Genomic DNA, 19,555 nt, shown 5'->3' on the forward strand with positions numbered 1-19,555 from the left:
CAAAAATGGATATCTGAGCCAAACTAGAACTGCCTGAGGAAGGGACCTATTAGGCTTTCAAAGTCTACAACAAAAGCAGGACCGCATATTCATTTTTAGTTGACTACCATGGTATTCTGCCTACTCAAATAAGAAAGCTAAAATACCACGAAAAATGGAGTTAAAAGACTAAAACGAATTTATGATCGATTTGTGAGAGGTCAAACTTTGGGCAATTTTCCATTTGTGCATGCTGAAAACAGTTTATTAGTTATAGGGGTGTACAAAATTGATGTGAATTGGTTTCACTTATTTAATCAAAATTTTGGAAAAGTAAGCAACATTATGAAAAATGCAAATTTGTCATTTACTACGCCATTTGGCGTGAAATGCATCCTCATGTCAATTTTTGAAGCGAGGACGCATTTCGTTCTAAAAAATTGAGGTGAAAAACATAATTGTCGTGAGCAACAGCTGTTCACGTTACGGCTGTTTGCATTGCTGTCAAGAACCCTTGGTAAAATGTTGCTACAAACAGCTTTTAATTACACAATGTGGTGTAATGTTGGCATTTCCGGAAATTTCACGTGACAAGCGCAACGAGGAATTCTTTAAATTACATGGATTATGCTGGTATATTTTACTAATTATTTCTGCCGTATACTCTGCATCAACAATTCAATGAAAATCAGCAATCTGTGAATGTAAGACCTCTACAGAAAGTACACCAATGTCCTTCTTGTACCTACTCATTTGTTGAAATATTTATCCAGTTTAGATTAAAAGGCTCACCACTGCAGAATACTGTAGAATCAGATAGGTGGGTATTTATATCACTCCTATGCAAATAGTTTCAATAATAGCATGTTGTCAAAAAAACAATATAGATACTTTGAATAATGCCAGTGCTGTTAGCTTTCGTGAAAAAAATGAGTCCTATTTCAAGAAACAATTTCACCCAATCTACTTAATTCTGAATGTGGGGAATTAAATGATTTCCTCAATTTGCCACTGTTGACAGATTTGACTGCAATTGTGTGTCGAATGTGTGAGTAAATCATAACAATTATATGTTAAAAGGAGGCCTAGAATACATCGATAAACGCCTATCTATATTTTTAATACGGTTTGTTAGTGGCATCACTTGTACTAAGAAAACTGCACTGCTACTCTCCTGTAACACGTTATTATTGTATATAAATTACATGGTGCTTCCTGAGTGTTTGTCTTCAATACATATAGTTCACATGCATACTATATTTCAACAACCATACCATACCTTTGATGTAAATAATTACAACAATGTAGGAGGTTTGATGAAAGTGTGAACAGGTGTTATAATTAATTAAATGCCCTCTACTCAATGTTACAATGTTACAAGGATATTGCAAGTCACCTCGAAGGTTTGGTCAAGGTCCTCTCTACAGTTGCAGTGCTCCTCAGTGACAAAGTACCCTTGTAAAATACAGTAGGAAGTATTTTACCTAAAATATACCACAACGCCATGTGGATGGTATAAGGCATTCCGTAAAGAGAGCATGGTTCCAGTTCACAAGCATTTCTGCCGCACCATATAATAAGGTGTGTGCTCATAAAAGGCAGTTACTATCCTATATTCACTAACTCGATTTATATAATAAGGAAGCATAGAATTATAGAATGGTAAAGCGTGCTGTTGAAGTAGAAAATCACCCAGAGTGCAGGATTTTGAAGTATCATAAACTTATTGTTACGGGCGAGAAGGTGTCGGGTATGCCAGTGCACAATGCTTTAACACCCACATTTGTGTAGTTGTGTGTTAATCACAAACATTTTGCTAGGCCATTCGTAACCTGGATATACTCAAAGTCACTCCACAAATGCATCTGTATATTTTACCTGTAATCTGATTTTAGCACGTTTACTTGTATTCCCTCAGTTTAAGTATTTATTTAGTTGCACTGTGGATGACTCTGGTCGCTCCCAGCCCTTAGACTTCAATTCGTGGAGGGAGTTTAGAGCATTTGCAAGTACCTACGCGCTTTTTCAGATTAGCACTGATGAGCTGCCATCTTTAAAGGCCCTCGTTAAGGGGCCATCTCTCTCCCACCATTTTGGGTAAGTGCGTTCTAGTCCTTGAATGTGTAGGAATTTACATAACTGCTTAAACAAAAAATGTAGAGCCGACTGACTAGGAATGCTGGCGATGATGTTCTCTTGTGACAATAAGGTCTATTGTTTAAGTTAAGTGCATTACCAAAGATATTTTGCTGACTTTTATGACTGCTATACTTTATTTCCTTAAATTATTTGAATGCACCTCGTTTTTGCATTGTTTACTTTTATTATCACCTCAGTTTAAGTATTTACTTAGTTGCAATGCATGTGATTCTGTTCCGTTACCAAGTCCAAGTGCTTTTCATTTGTGGACATAGTTTAGAGCATTTACTAGAAGCTATACACTAGTTTGCATTAGAATTGATGAGCCAACAACTTCAAGGGCACCTTTTAGTAAGCAATCTTGATCTGCCATTTTGGGCGAGTGGGGTTCTAGCCCTGGGAAGGCTATGTGTAAAAAAATGCGTAAAGGTGTGCATACCTGTTTAAACACACATGCTACATGGATGTGAAGTGAATGGCTGCAGCAGGTGTGCCACTGAAGCACAAAAGTGCTACGCAAACATATGATGGACGAAATGCTGAATAAATCATACATTCAACCCCCAATCAAGAGATCTGGGTTAAATCCATTGTTCTTTTGCTCACCATGCCACCCCAGTTTAGACGCAGCCATATGCAAATCAGTCTTGACCCTGTGCCTCATGGGAACAGTCCAGACCGAACTGCCAAGCCTGGTCCTCCCTGGAGCGGAAACAAGCATCCTGGGGCCAGTTTCGGGGTATTAGCCTTCATCAGCCAGGCTAGCTGGAATCCAGTGGCAAAGGGAGCAAGGGACCCACGTCTGGGCATACCCATCCCACTTAGGAGGAAAAGTGCTACGCACTGGCTCCAAACTGGAATGGCATGGTGAGCAAAAAAACGATTGATTTAAGGCCAGATCTCTGTACTGGGGTGAATGTATGACATTGTTCTGCATTCTGTCCATCAATTGTTCGTTTTGCATTTGTCACCCAGAGTCGGACGGGTATGCCCAGACATGGGTCCCATGCTTTCCATGCCACTGGAGTCAAGCTATCCTGGCTGATGAGGGCTGAAAGCCCGAAACCGGTCCTAGGATGCTTGTTTCCAGTCCAGGGAGGACGTGGCCTGGCAGTTCGGGCTGGACTGTTCCCATTGGGTGCAGGGTCAAGACTGATTTGCATTTGGCTGGGTCAAAACTGGAATGGCATGTTGAGCAAACAAAACAATGGATTTAGGCCCAGATCTATGTACCGGGGTGAATGTATGACATTGTTCTGCATTCTGTCCATCAACTGTTCTTTTTGCACTGATGCACAAAAAGAATGCCCCTCTGCACCCATCTGTGCTGAGTTGACACATTATGCTGCCCATTTTTCAGATATCTCCCCATTGTTACAAGGTAGGAACAGCTATTGTGGTAGGGACATTACCTTATTATACTCTATTTCCTGCTTCCTGCTTCCTGCTCCCCACCCAAAGTCTCCTAATCCACATGTATTAAAAGTTCCAGTCAAGCCTATTTATGGCATCTGCACAGTTGCCTTGGGCAGTGATAGGTCCTACCACTTAACTGTGCACATTACCAGCACACAGCAAATAAATATTTGAGCTTCTCCAGCAGTATGCATGGGACTTATTTTTTATAACTGAAACCTGGCTAAATAATAAGTCATAGCCTAACTGAGCCAATATAACTCCTGAAAATTATAACAAATTGGCCACAAAGTGTTTACTTCAAAGAGGAGAAAGTGTTGCAATTGTTTCGTAAAGTTGAAGTCTCACAATCAATTTTAATGATTTAGCTCAAGCCTACTAGAGATGAGCAGTCATTTTCAAAACGTTATGAATTTACATACAACAAATTCAAACTACCTTGACGTATAGCAATGTGGTGTGCGTGTCAGCAGGGACACAGAAACTACTAATGCATTGGGAGACCCTTCACAACTAAATGTCACGCTCCAGAACAAATATGCCCCTTTGATGTTGGACCCTGAGACTGACCTGGGAGATCTAGGGGAGACTCAAGAAGAACTTGAGCTTGAGACAACACCCATAGCTATATCTTCTTCTTCTATATCTATACCGATATCGGCATCCTTGTCCATGTCCATGTCAGCATCAGCATCAGCATCTGCAGCATCATCATCAGATGAACCACGAAAGGAAAATCAAAGCCTAGAGAGCCTCTTACTTACTCTGAGGGAAGACCTCCTGGCAAGCTTGCTCCCTAAATTTGCAACATCGGAAGCTAACCAGAGTGAGATCACTCGAAAATGCACAAGTTTGGAGAATAAAATGGACGAGATAGGTACTAGAACGGAGGCTTTAGAGGGAGAGGTCGCTACTCTCACAAAAGTGTATGAGGCGCACTCTAAGGCCATAACGGAATTGAAAGAGCAGAACAGGTCTCTGCAACTAGATTTGGAGCGATTGGAAATTCATTCCAGGAGAAATAATTTGAAGTTTCTAAAGGTTCCGGAGGGAATAGAGAATGGGGACGTGAAGACTCTAGTATGCAAACTACTGCGAGAAGGTGTATTGAAGGATAGACCAGACATTGAGTTGGAAAAGGAAATCCAAAGAGCGCACAGAGATCCATTTCGGAAACATCCTGAGCGGAATGCACCAAGGAAAATCTTAGTAAACTTCCTAACATTTTCGGTGAAGGAGCTGATTCTGAGCAGGGCGCTCACAGATACATCATTGCAGATCAACTCAGTAAAATATTCAATCCGTTCAGATGTAGGCAAGGTAACCGCTCAGCGACAGTGGGAGTTAGGATCACGTATGCAGGAACTAAGAAGTTTCGGTGCTCAAGTCATGATGAAATTCCCAGCATCATTACGAGTTGTCTGGAACAACAAGACTTATAACTTTATCTCCCCACAGGAAGTAGACCGTTTTCTGGAAGCAATGAAGGATCATCAAGAAGTTCAGCAAGCACAAAGAGAGGCCCGTAACTAAATATATGTAATATATGTAAAAAAAAAAAAAACACACATTGTAAAATAATATAACAAAGAAAAAGAATACTTGAAGAAGGGTCTGGGAGTGAAATTAATAAAAAATAGAACAAAAAGAAGAAATCCCCCCCAAAAAAAAGAAAAAAAACAAAAACTTTATTTATCACAATTTTCTCTTTCTTTTGCACTAAAAATACACAGATATGAGGTGGAGATAGAGGCATTGACACAGAATATGTAAACACACTAAGGTGAGGCAGAGACTAGGCCAGGGACAAGGCTCTCAACGGCGATAAGATCGCCAAGGTTCAAGAGGGGGGGTTCCTCAAGGGAAGGGAGGGGGGGGAAAGGTTAAAAAATACAAAAGAAAATTTTCCTCATATATCAATGGTATCTAAAATAGCTTTGGAAATTATAGTTATATCAAATAATGATGACAGCGACGGCCATATGATCAATGGCGGGGGATAATTTAAAGTTCATAAGCTGGAATGTGAATGGGCTTAGAGAGGATAAAAAGCTGAAAAGAATCTGTGAGTTTCTGAGAAAATCAGATGCTCATATCATTATGCTAGAAGAAACACATTTAGACCAGAAGGAATGTAAAATTGCCTTAAAAAATCAAAGATGGATACAAGATCTCCTCTGCTCTAATCAAAGCAGCAAAATAAGGGGTGTGGCAATCATTGTTAGAGTGAATAGTGGGGTAAGGGTGGAAAAGTACGATACTGATGACACGGGAAGATGGTTGACTGCCTTCATAACTATAAATAACATAAGGCTGACTTGTGGAGTCTACTATGGTCCGAACCAGGACTGTCCAGATGCATTAATTAGCTTAAAAACCAGTCTGTTGGAGCAAGATACACCTATTATTTTAGGAGGGGATTTCAATTTAGTTTTTGATTCAAAACTTGATCGTACTTCTAGGGCCGTTTCTTTTTCTCTACCTAAATCGAAGAGAGAGCTTAAAACTATTATGAAAGAATTTAGTCTGTTAGATGTATGGAGAATCAAAAACCAGAAAAATAGAGATTACTCATTTTACAGCCACAGGCATAAACACCATTCACGTATAGATTTTTTCTTAATCGATCAAGAGCTTTTATCCAAAGTCATGACCACTTCTTATGTTCCAGCAATATTATCTAACCACTCAGTAGTAAGCCTGTCTATAAAGATTCCACAGGGAGGGCAGGCCAGAAGGTGGACATTAGACAGATCGCTATTACAACAGGAGGAAATAAGGGGAGATCTGAGGAGACAAATGGAGGAATATTTTATGTTTAACAAGGCAACTGCTTCAGAACAAATAGTGTGGGAAGCTTTCAAGACCTACTTAAGGGGTTTTTTTACAACCATAATGATTAAGAGAAGTAAGAATAGGAAGGAAACAGAGAGGAATTCACTACAGGAGATTAAGCAAAAGGAGCAACAATTGCAGAAGGCTTCACTCGAACAACATGCCAATATACACACCTTACAACAAGAATTAGAAAATCTGAAATCGAAATATCAGGCGAATCTTGATAAGATCATTAAAGAGAAATGGGATTCAAGTAAACTTAGCAACTTCTCTTATGGGGAAAAATGTGGCCGCCTCCTTGCATGGAAGGCTAGGTCTGATAGAGCAAGAAATCAAATCAACGGCCTTAAAGTGCAAAGCTCTGGTGATGTCTCCTATGCCAATGAAGTAATATCGGAAGAGGCAACAAGATACATGCAGACCTTATATTCTGAAACCAAGGACAAATCTAATCTGGTTGGTGATGGATGGTTGGAGGGGGTCAGACTTCCGCAGTGTCAGGAGGACGACTTTGATTTTGTAAAATCTGAGATAAAAGAGGGGGAAGTTCATAATCAGATGAAGAAGATGGCAAAAGGGAAAGCTGCGGGCCCGGATGGACTCCCTGTGGAGGTATATCAAATTGGTGCGGAGATAATCGTCCCAGTTCTCACTTCTTTGTTTAATAAAATATATTTGGCTGGTGAACCGATTCCAAAGACCTGGTTGGAGGCCTCAGTTGCTTTAATCTTGAAGCCGAATAAGGACCCCCTGACTGTTGAATCATATAGGCCGATCTCCCTGCTGAACACTGATTACAACATTTTTGCAGGAGTATTGGCGGCGAGGCTAGCCAAAGTGATTAAAACTATTATACATGAGGATCAGAGGGGTTTCATGCCAGGTAGGCAGATTAACGAGCTGACTTTTCAGGCCATCACAGCAATAGACTATGCTACTGATAAGAAACTTCCGCTGACTATTGTAGCAATAGATGCCGCAAAGGCATTCGATCAGGTAAATTGGGATTACCTCTGGGATTACCTCTGGGATGTATTGTCCGCATTCGGTTTACCTACTAACTTCATCACCTCTATAAAAGCACTGTACTTGAACCCAAAGGCAAGGATTTTTGTAAATGGGACGCTCTCAGATTGGGTGCAAATATCAAGGGGCACTAGGCAGGGGTGCCCCCTTTCCCCCCTATTGTTTAATTTATATATCGAGCCATTAGTGAATAAACTAAGGGCAGATCATTTAATAAAACCCTTTTCAATAAACGATCTGGATCTAAAATTCGCCCTATATGCAGATGACCTCTTAATGTTCACTTCCAATCCTGAGGTAGCAATACCTAGACTCTTTGAACATGCAGAAGCTTTTGGAAAGACCTCTGGTTATAGAATAAATAAGGATAAAACGGAAATCATGTAATGGAACCAGGAGGCAGTGTTGCCTGAAACAAAAATAAGGATGAGGTACCTTGGGATTCAATTAGTCCAGGACATTACTCAGATATCGATAGTTAATCTGGATAAGGTGTATAAGGAAATCTGTGGACAATTACAGCGTTGGTCCGGGCTCCCATTAAACATCTTCGGGAGGGTTAATCTTATAAAGATGATTATACTACCAAAAGTAACTTTCTTGTTTAATTCAATACCCTTATCTTTCGACACAAAGGCGGTGGGAAAACTACAAGCAAAAATAGGCTCATTCATCTGGAATTCCAAAATGCCCAGAATTTCTGCTAAAAAGTTAAGACAATTAAAAATGGGAGGTCTGGCGCTACCTGACATCTTGCATTATGCCCATTCCTTCCACTTTAAAAATTTTAGAGTTATGGCAGGTAAGGCAGATACATCTTTTTTGGGACGTTTGTTTCAAGCAATATTGCATGGTATCCCCCAAGGTCACGAATACTTTTTATTCAAGTTTGGAGACCCCAGATTCTACAAAAAGGTCAGGCTAAAGGTTTTAGTCACGGCTCTGAAGAATTGGGTTTTCTTCAGGAGAAAATTACAAATTCCATACTACGCCTCTCAGGCCCCAATATGGGACTCTCCAGGGACCCCAGAATGCCTTAGAGACTAACTGTCAACCCCTCTTAAATTAGCAGGGTTAATGCAGTGGAGAGATTTACAAAATGATCAACAGCTATTGGTGTGGGACTCCCTCTCTCTGTTGACAGGAGGAACCCTTACAAGATTTAAATATTACCAGTTGTCAAGCTGGTGGTCTACGGAAATATGGGATTGTACATCTAACCCGAAATTTGATTTTGTAAATAGAAAGGGGCGTTGGGATAAAGAACTCGCTTTTTGGTATGAGACTTTGATGGAAAAAGAGGGAGTTACTGATTTGGAACTTCAGAGTCTCTGGGGAAATGTTGTGGGGCTGGATAGCAACAAACTGGTAGATTTGTGGGGGGACTCTTTTAGTCTGGTGAACGGAATAGTAAAATCCGCTCCTCTTAAACGAAACCATCTGTTCACACTGTACAGGGCGTATTTCTCCCCAAAAAGACTGACAAGGATCACAAACATACAATATAGCTGCCCAAGGTGTAAATCTTTAGAGGCAGATGATTTGCATATGTTTGTAGAATGCCCTAGCCTTAACTTGTTTTGGAAAAAAATTGAGGGTTTTTTGATGGATGTACTAGGAACTGGGATCGTGGTTTCACCGGCAATGATTCTGTTCGGTCTGGGGACGGATTACCAGCTTGCGAACCAGCAGACTAAATTTATTTTCTATGTGATGTTATTGGCTAGACGAGAAATATGTAAAGTATGGAAATCTGAAGATGCTCCCACCTTTTCTGAGTGTTTAAGGTATATTATTTATATTAGTGAATCTGATATAGCATGTGATAATTCCTCAGAGTCTAAGATCTGGGAGCTCCTTGTGGCATGGGGAACAGATGAGAGTATTCCGATGATTTCACCTGGGTACTGTTGGTGCTTAGTCCTCAACCAATCCGAGGGTCGCCAAGTCACAGAGGCTGAGGTGGATAAAGCAAACAGTAAACACTAGAGGGGAGTATCTTTTTCCGGCTCTCTCTGGCGTCGAATTCTGTGGGCGTAACATCGTGATGCCAGGGGGAGGGGAGAGGATCTCCGTCTAGAGCACCCAAATTGGTATATGAGGAATAAAAAAAAAAAAAAAAAAAAAGCAGGGACACAGAAACAACCCTCAAGCTTGCTGTGTTGGAGGTCAGATCGATCATATACCAAGGTGATTCTGATGCAATTATTTTCCTTTACCTCTCTTCTGTTTTTAATGTGGTGGGTCAGACCAGGCTTCAATTGTTTTTCTTCCTTTCTCACTGATTGCTTCCAAACTGTTGTACTGCCTCCCTCTCGTTCGTGGTCTTTATCAGTCAGCTGTGCACTCTACAGGTATTATCAGTATCTGCCATGTTGTTCAATGTTTATGTTCAACTTCGTATGAAACGGATTAAATCGTTTGGCTGCAAAGCAGTCATCCATGCCCATGACAACCAGCTGATTGTTCAGTTAGCTCATTCACTAGGTTTTCTCTCTTCAAATCAGACCACTTGTCACTGAGGGAATTTAACTTTCTTAAGTTGAATGCCTTTGAATCAGAAATCTTTATAGAAGGCAACAGCAGTGGAAATCTGATTCCATCTGCTTTGCCGCCTTTGATGGGTGTGGCTCCCTCTACTGCAAAGAAGGCCCAAGAAATCTCTGCATGTATTTGTCAAGAATTGTCTACTGTATTATCCTTTATCCAGGACTGCCTGATGGTCTGATAAGTAAATTGCAGAAAATTCATAACTTTGTCACACAATGTGAGTCTGCAAACAAGGCTTGGATGAAATTAGATTGGCTATCAAATTGTTCAGTGTAAGAGACTTTCAGCTACATTCATGAAAGAAAAATCGGCTCGCAAAGGGCCGGATTCTGCGAATCTGGCCCTTTGCGAGCGCAATTTTTGCATTTGGGATTCATCATACCAAATGCAAACATCGCATAATTGCGAAATCGCATAATTGCGAGGAATTGCATTTAAGGAATCTCTATTTGAGATTCCTTAAATGCAATTCATTAATTATTTTTAAATTGCGAAATCGCAATTTCGGGCCGCTATTTACCGCGAGGTCAATCCTCAAGGTAAATAGCGAAAACTTAGAAAAATGCTTTTAAATGCATTTTTCTAAGTTGCATGTTACACACACACATGTCCTTTGGACATGTGTGTGTGTGCAACACCAATGTAGATTACATTTCAAGGGTGCTACAGGACCCTGGCACCCTTGAAATCGCATCCTTATTTGCGATTAGCAAATTGCTATTCGCAAATAAGGAATAACTCTCCATTCATTCCTATGGGCCTTAATATTCACTATTAAGGACTCGCAAAACGGGACAATGATGAATCTAGCTGTTTATCTTATAAACAGAATCGCAAAGATGAAAATTCTCAACTTTCATCTTATTTCGCTTTATAGTCTAATGGAATACAATTATGTTAGAATACTCAAATTCTGTTCACTAGCCCTAAATTCATGCTGTTGAGACTTTGGTCTACCATTGGCCCATGGCTTTAGAACAATCTTCCCTTCCAAATTAAGAGTATTTTGTCTCATCTAAAGTTTTGGAGTGCTTTAAAAATATATCACTTTTGCTACCCACCGAGCACATATGTATCCTGTTTTCTAGTGCCAAAATGACTATGTAGGTGTACATTCTCTCAACAAGTAAATAAATAAATTACAAATAACAAAACAAAACCAAATATTATACGAATGGTCTTGTTCTGAACGGGTTGCAGTTTCATCACAAGGACCTTAATAGTATTTCACTGTATTCAACTCAGTAGTATACAAATCCAGAAAAATCAACACCTGGATTAACAAAGTTCAGATGACATCATTTATAAAAACACCAATGTAAAACACATTTATCAACATTAATATGCAGCCTGGTCACAGCTTTTACTTGAGTCTTGTAGGAAGCTGGCTCTTTATGTGATATATAACAAAAAGTTGATATACTATGTAGAGTCCAGGGGTTCCCTTATGAGCGGACAGGGCTTGCTATGCAATCCCAAAGCGCTCTGTTAATGGGTAGTGTGGTCAATCAGCCTTAGGCTTAACATAGAGGATTGCAAGGCATTTGAAATACACACAGTGATCAATAAATGACAACACAACTTATGCAGGAGATATACACCAATTTATAAAAATAGCAAGTATCTTTATGTATGTTTAGGCATCAGAGAAAAATAATTCCGCTAAGTACGTTTTCAAATATAAATTCTTTTCAGTTCAAAAAGAGGACACAGTGCAATTTTTGAGTTCTGCAATATTATCCTATAGAAGGAAGAACAAGTTCTACAAACTAGTACAGTATATCGACTTTCGGGACCAATCTCCAGAAGTTATGATGAGTGGTGGGCAAGATCCAAGGCAGGACCAGCAGTGCAACACCAGAGGCACGGGGACGGCCAGGTGCACAGTGCAAATCAGCATTGGGAGCCCAATGTGTTTCAATGGGCATCGGTCACTGTAAAAAACAGGCTGCAGGCTCTGGCTAGGAAGTCAGTCGGGGGTTCAAGGTTTGCAATGCTGCTGAGATATAGACACATCAAAGGGTCCCATTCTCCGCGGCCCGGGGGCGTCAGATTCAGATGTGTTTTTAGGCCTCAGGTTTTCTTACCAGCAGCAGTCACGGTCAAGGAGGTCTGCGTTCCAAGGCTGCAGGTGACGTTGGGGAGTACACGAAGGGTTAAATCCATGATGGACTCGACGTATGGAGGGTTGGGGAACCTTGGTGGCACTGTTGGTCCACTTCAACTCTGGCCGAAGGCGACTGGTGCAGTGCTTCCTTCAAGTGTCAGGTTTTGGTTGGCAGCTCCGGAGGCCTCAGAGGCTTCACCTTTAGATTTCTTTGGAACAGGTCTACTGTTCACGGGAGGTCCTGAGTCTTTCATAAAGGCAGGCAGTCCAACCAAGTTTCTGGAGAGACAGTTGCAGGATGAGCCAATTTGATGCAGTTTTCGACGAGGGATGCAGACAGGCCAGCAGGTTTGGTACTAGGTTAGCGCTTCACAACTTTTTCTCTCTTCTTAGGTCATCAGTATCTCCTTCTCTGGTGCCAGGGACTCCCCTAAATACTGAATTTAGGGGCATTGGGGAAGAGTGTATGGTAGTAGTCAATGGGCTACTGACCCTTCGGGTCACTACACCTCCTATATGACAACTTCCTGTGGGAAGTAGGCATAACCCTGTCCCACAATTCCTAAGTATGCCATCAAATAGATGGTTACTTCTGAAAAGTTGTATCCACCTCAGATTAGCCCATGTTCCCATCTTAGGGGTGGTACTATCCTGGGGGTGGCACACCTACCTGAACTGATAAATTTGCCACCTGTCCCTGTGCCAAGTGGTGTCTGGATCTGGGGGCTTCCTCTCCTCTCAAGGCAACTAGATTTGCATTCCAAAGACGGCAGATTCTCTGAAGCTCGCCGGCCCAAATAGGCTAATCAGCAGGTCATTCTGTGTAATGGGGTATTACATCCTCTTCTTAGACAGGCTTTGTTCTGGGTCTCCTGAGAGCAAAAGGCTGGCACCCTTGGAAGGCAGAACTGAATCTTAGGTGGCAGGCTGGCAGGAAACAGTCAGCAAGGATACCAGAGACGGGTAGGTTTTCAGGGGGGGGGGCTCTAAGGTGCCCTCTGAGTGCATGCATTGGTAAGTCCGACACTGGCATCCATGTGGGTTTATAAATACGAGATATTTGATACCAAACACCCATATTTTCAGTGAAGCCATCATGTAGCTGGGGAACCTGTTTTCAATAGTGTTCAGCATATGTTCTAAAATATCTTCTCTGGTCACTTGTCTTGGCAGCAATAGGACTGGCCAGCACAGGGGCATATCTACTCATGCAGGTATGCCCTCACATGTAACATTGCAAACACAACATGATGACGGACAGAGTGGCCACAAATAAAATTCAGCACCCTGCCTAAGGGCTGTTAGGCCAACGTGAGGGGTGACTTACAAATGCTACAAGCAGTTGTAGGGGAGATGGCACACAGGGATGTGCGACATGTTGTGTTTTCACTTTTGTCCGCACCAAGACACGCAGCCTGCAACGACAGTCTTGCATGTGCTTGGTGAGGGGTCCCTTAGGTTGGCACAATTCGTGCTGCTGCCCTAGGGGAAAAAACACACGTACTGGGGACCAGCTTAGCAGAAGTAACTTATGTGACCTGGTATCATGGGCACCTTTTCTATCCATGTTTCCGGCACCGGGATGATCTGAAAGGAGAGCTGGGTCCTTATGTTCTCATTATCTGCTAACTTGTCTGATAGACCGTTGATGTTCCACAAGCAGATTTTAAGCTTGCCTCCCCAACGGGTCCCAGCTCCTGCTGAAGAACATATTTATTTATGCTTGCCTTTTGGGTTGGTTGATGGCTCCAGAAATCATGCTCCAGTCGCAGTCAAGCATTCTGGTGAGAGGTCATGGGAGCTGAGGGGCTTGGGTGATTTACTAAGCCCACTTCTTAGAACCAAGCCTGAATGTTTGTGGCAGCTGTTGGAAGATCAGATTGATGTTAGTAATGATAGAAAGTGAGGGTATGCTGGTTCTCCTTTGAGGGACACCAGTATACCCCACTATTTCTATATTTCTATTGCCCTAAGCAACTTGTTGGAGGCTGCAGATGATATCCAGGTTACCTTAGTTGTCTCATTGTTTATCCTGATGTAGGGGACATAGACTTGAAAGAAGCAATATTGTGTGAACTCAAGTCCACAGTGTCTGGTATTTGTCTTAGTAGAAAAAGGATGCTGCCATGGTTGAGTAAGTCGAAGTGACCGCTAAACTGGTACATACATTAAGATAACATGACTGTCTGTTGCACATTGGTGTGAGGTCACAACATTATTATGGGCGACTTAGAGCCACTGGGACTCTTTGCCAGGAGATAAATGTCTAGTGTCCAATTGTCTACTTGGCCATGCCAAGACAGTTATAGGTTCTAGCTGGGTAATATCTTGGAACTCTATTTCTACATGAATTGTGATTGATGTGTTGTGCCGGCTACTCCTTTTCTGTTTCCTGTCTTGGCATTACATTTCCTGCCTCTGGAGAATTGCTATTAGTCACTGGATAGACAATTCAATTTTTGTTGCCAGGCCAGATGGTGGGGCAGCCTTCAATTTGTGGTGTCACTTGGTTGACAGCGTTGAAGCTTTCTTTGTCTTCTTCTTCAGTTATGACACCCAGCAGAGGCTTTGTGACGTCCAAATTTCCTGCTTGGTTTGTTGTTTGATTGCTTGTACTGCAGGCTTGTTTTTCATTATTTTCTGCGATAATGCCTCCCTGCAGCTTTTCGACTCCAGGATTACCAGCTTTTTGAGTTGGCATGTGTTTGACCGGATCTAGGTCAGAGTTTGTTACTTATTTTTCGGAAGTATTTTTACTATGTAGAGTGCTATCTAGGTTTGGATTGCAATTTGAGCTATTAGAAAACGCAATAAACACTTTTCTGCGCAGGATTATTAGCCTTCTGCGTACATACTTTGCACCAATTCTTCTGTCATGGGCCTTTTGGCTGTCGATCGGTGGCAACTTGCGTTTCCTGAATTACATCAGGGGTCTTTGTACTGATACCTTGGATAGCCCCTTCTATGAAGTGATGGTTTGATGAGGCTCCCAGGATATTCTCTGCCTGAGTTTCTGTGCTTTTGGGAGCTGGCGTACCCTAGGAGGAATGGCTTTGATAATCTCTGGACGTGCTCTCTTTGGTCTCATGTGCCGGTGGAGGAGCAGACTCAATGGGTCCCTTAGGGACTTGTATGGTTCAGGTAGTATCCGGAATGAACTTAATTGCCAGATTGACAGGCTGCGGAAAGTGAATGCAGTTTGTTCTTGATTGGGAAATGGGCACAGGAAACGATTGGTTGCATAGTTTCTACTGTTTCTTAGACTTTTTGGTTCTGAGATGGTTTAGGTTTGCTATATTTGTGTTGATCCAAGGTGCAAGCTGTCATGGTGTTTAGTAACTTGATCTGAGTGTCTATTCTCATGGACTGGTAATTGAGTGCTTCAACTGTCAACTTCAGTGTTCTTAGCAATGTGCTCCAGATGTCTGTTGGTTTGGTTGGCTTTGCGTATTGCTAATGAAAAGCAGTTCATGGGTCTCGGCTTTGGGAAAAGTTTGAAAATTCTAGCTGGTTTCTGCAATATGTGGCTATCATTGCTTCCCATTCTGCTGGCAGGGTGCCTGATTTAATTTTGCTATCAGGGAAGAGTACTACTAGTGTTTATCTGTTGGACTTTCACTTTTGGTGCACTTGTCAGGTTGGGGGCATTGTGGACTGCGATTGCTTTTCATCCGGTTTGACAAAGAGGAGTTTGTAGGAGTAGAGGTTGAATGATGGACATTTTGCTTTCACTGGCTTTCTTTGCTTCCATAGCCCAAAGTATGAGGGAGGATGTTGGAAATGCCCCCCCAAACTTTTTGCTTCTTCTTCCTATTTTTTCTTGACTTGTTTGTGTTGGTTTTAGGACTCCGGGCACTTTACCACTGCTATTCGGTGCTAAAGAGCATATGCTCTCTGTGTAAATTGTGTTATGTATTGGTGTTTCCATGATTGGATATTTGATTTACTTGTTAGTCCCTAGTAAAGTGCACTGAGTGTGCCAGGGCCTGTAAATCAAACGCTACTAGTGGGCCTGCAGCACTGATTTTGCCACCCACGTAAGTAGCTTTGCATTGAGTAAGAAGGGAAATGTGTTTGTGAAAGAAAGATCAGCAACGCTGGCTGGGTCCGATACAGAGATGAGTGGAACAATGATGTTGAAAAAAGATGGAATGTGTTTATGGTTTCTCTTAAAACACTCTCTGCCAAGTATCACGCATCAGGCATTATACTAACGCATTTCAGAGTCGTACTCCGCATTACCGCACTGAAATGCGTTGTCAGGCCTATGCTGGCTGTCAGCTGTCACTGAAAGCAGTGACTAAAACTGAGAGTCTGTGACAGCACCGACAGGCTGTGGCTTGCACACGTTGCTCCATCAGGTTTGAGGCTCGCAGCTGAGCTAAGGCTGTTGGCAGCTTTAGCTCAGCTGCAACAATGTATCAACATTACGACTGCTGCGGCGCAGCTCTTCCTGTCAACCTGAAGTCATTGTGTTGGGGACGTCACATCCTGCTGCTTGGGCGCCAGGGGAGTTCTTTTTGGGTGTTAGAAGGTGGCTGGCTTCATTGTGGGCAGTGGAGCATGTAATCGTGCACATAATCATGCCCGGAGGAGGCACTGAACCTAATCATGCCGGCGGCCTCGGGTTCGCACTGGCCCGGACTGCTGCGTGGCCGCGTACCAGCTGTTATTACTAACCCCCCCCCACCATGAATTTAGAATTTTACCGCAGCAGACGGCTTCAGTGGATCAGAGGCCGCCAGGAAAGACCGTCTGTCACTGGATGCCCCCCGCCCCCACAAGGCGCATAAGCATGACAGGACACTCTGTAGCAGAACTGTGGATGAGTCTCAAAAGAAACACACATTTTTCAATGCAATAGGCCTTGCATTTTTCGCTTTTGACAGAGAGAGATAATGTGTTTTTGAGACAGACGGAGGTAGAGAGAGAAATATGTGTGTGTATGTGAAAAGAAAAGAGAAATAACCCGGGAGTGCAGTTTGTAGGGAATAAAAATAGCAAAGAGAGCATGTGTGTGTAAGAGACAGAGAGATTGGTGCGTGTGTGAGATTGCTTCAGAGTCAAGTGGAGTGGTTCAGGGTAGAGTGCAGTGGAATAGAGTAGAATGGAGTAGAGTGCCACCGCACTGATTGATGTGGCTTAGAGTGAGAATAGAGTACAGATTAGATTGGCATAAAGTGCAGTGGTTTTGAGTAAAGTGGATTAAAGGTCAGTGGTGTAGAGTGCAGTGGCATAGAGTGCAGTGTTGCACAGTAGGGTGGTATAGAGTGGAGTGGTGTAGAGTGCAGTGGCGAAGAGTGCAGTGGTGCATTTTAGAGCAGTGTGATGTAGGATGCATTGGCATAGAGTAGAATGGAGTGGTGTAGCATAGAAAGGAGTGGAGTGGTGAAGAGAAGAGTGCAATGACGCAGAGTGAAGTGGTGGAGTGGTGCACAGTAGAGTGTGGTGGCGTAGAGTGGGGCAGAGTCGATTGGGATGACTTGGATTATGAGTGATATGGTAGTGTAATGCCCTTACAGATAAATCATCGTCAAGTGAAATTAACTTTACATTTGCACTCACATACAGTTTTATTAATAAAAGTATACAGAGCACGAATGAAAATGTGTGGAAATGACATTACTCAATGTATTGATTTGCTCGTCAGCACATTTTAAAGACATTTCAATTTTGTTGTGCGCTTGAAAATAAAAACAAATCAGTACAGCCTTCATCAAGCATGATTGTAAGATAAATCCTCTCACTTTGAAGTCAGAACTTGAAAAATAAACACTAAGCTCCTCGGAAGGCGCAGCCTGACATTTGACCTCTTCTCTGAATGCCCAGCAAATGTAACAAGAACAAGATTCAAAGGCCGGTTTACAGTAAGCGGGTTTGTGGAAGAACAAAGTAAATAAGGCTTGGGCAATGGGAAGGACGAACTCGAGCTAAGCAGTCTAAATCAAATAAAGCCAATAAATTGAAAGCCAGAAAATATGAGTTACAAACCACTAAGCCAGTGGGTAAGCAACAGGCAGAATGCATTCCTAGGCCAACTTCCTGAATGTCCCCACGATGTCTTTAGCAAACCGTAAGCTGTGATCTAACGAAACTAGAAGCATTTGTGCTAAGTCACTGTGACAGTAAATTGAGAAAGTACCTAGGGTTCTCCATACAGCTCTCATCGGCTAATCTTTCATTAAGGATTAACATAACCATACAGGGGGGAGAGGAGCAGGGTCTTTGAAATCAGTTCAGGCTAAACCTCAAGATCGCAGGTGGAAAACACTTCCTGGGTCGAACATGAGGGTGCCTGCTGAGAAACAATTTTACTGATTGCGAGATGGGCGATTTTCCAAGCGTTGCAGTTGTTGAGAAAGCCTATGCACAGGAGAACAAGCCTTGGCATAGCCAATAGGTCTCGCCATTGGGACCTTATAATTATTTAATTATGCAGCACAATATCCTTACTGCAACAACATTAACAGTTGCATGACTAAACACTTATAAAGTCCCAAGGGTGAGACCCATTGGCTATTCCAATGCTTGTTAAAGTTAGAAATGTGCATAAACTTCCCCATAAATATGAGCTGCTCAGTCTACCACTCACCCCCTTCAAAAGGAAGGTTTACTAGCTGACTCCACTACATGGGATGCCACATTTCCAGTGCCACCCCTTCACTGCACAATTCACTGTATTCTGGAAGTTTATCATCATGGTTCCGCAGAACCAATTATACCAACGCACCTGATGACACTGATTTCTAAAAACAAAACCAAAGACTGGGACAGTGGCCTCTAGGCAACCTGAAAGGATCTCCTAACCCTGTCCCAGGACGTCATTGGCGCAGCCATGCTGCATTGTAATTAAGTTTTGTAGATGACTCTCTCTCATCCGGAATACCATAACCTAACACTGTTTTTATTCCTACAACTCTCTGAAATCACGCATTTTAGTTCAATAGGTTAAATAGAGGTGATCCAGGGCTACAACTCCCAAGATTGACTGGGGTACTTAATTAAAGTAAGGATGGAATATTGTTTCCCTGGGAACATGACGGCGTCTGGTACACTTAATTGTAATACAAAAACGGTTCGGTCAACCAAAAAAAACATATCAAGCAGAGCTTACTTTCATGCTTAGACCCCCAAGCAAATGACTAGTAGCCAGTTTGCTGACATTCAGTGAGTTTTAACTTTAAAGGGATGAACACATACTTATGAAAAACAAAGTTTTGTTCCAAAAACAGTATGCAAAACTTCAACGTAGTCACATATCTCTGAGCCCCATGCTGTGGCCGCGGACATTCTAAGCATACTTTGTATGCTAAGTTTTCAGAACACTCGGCCAGAGGTAGAGAGAGTGCAAATGAAAAAAAATATGTGCCTTTGGGAACTTATACGTTTTTGGCCAGAGCTATTGGCTTAGCCAATGGGTTTAAGCTAAGTTGTAGAGCAACTAGTTTTTTTGTAAAATTTTTTATTTTGCAGACAAAAAAAGGAACATTAAACAAAAGG

General features: G+C 42.1%; 1 protein-coding gene across 2 annotated transcripts in view; it reads right to left on the bottom strand.

Moving 5' to 3' along the window:
• MGAT4D (MGAT4 family member D) overlaps positions 1 to 19,555 on the bottom strand; it is a 720,909-nt gene that overhangs the window by 411,263 nt on the left and 290,091 nt on the right. The gene's annotated exons all lie outside the window — the stretch shown is intronic.

This window comes from Lissotriton vulgaris, chromosome 3_1, assembly GCF_964263255.1.
Source record: "Lissotriton vulgaris chromosome 3_1, aLisVul1.2, whole genome shotgun sequence".
Taxonomy (NCBI): Eukaryota; Metazoa; Chordata; class Amphibia; order Caudata; family Salamandridae; genus Lissotriton; species Lissotriton vulgaris.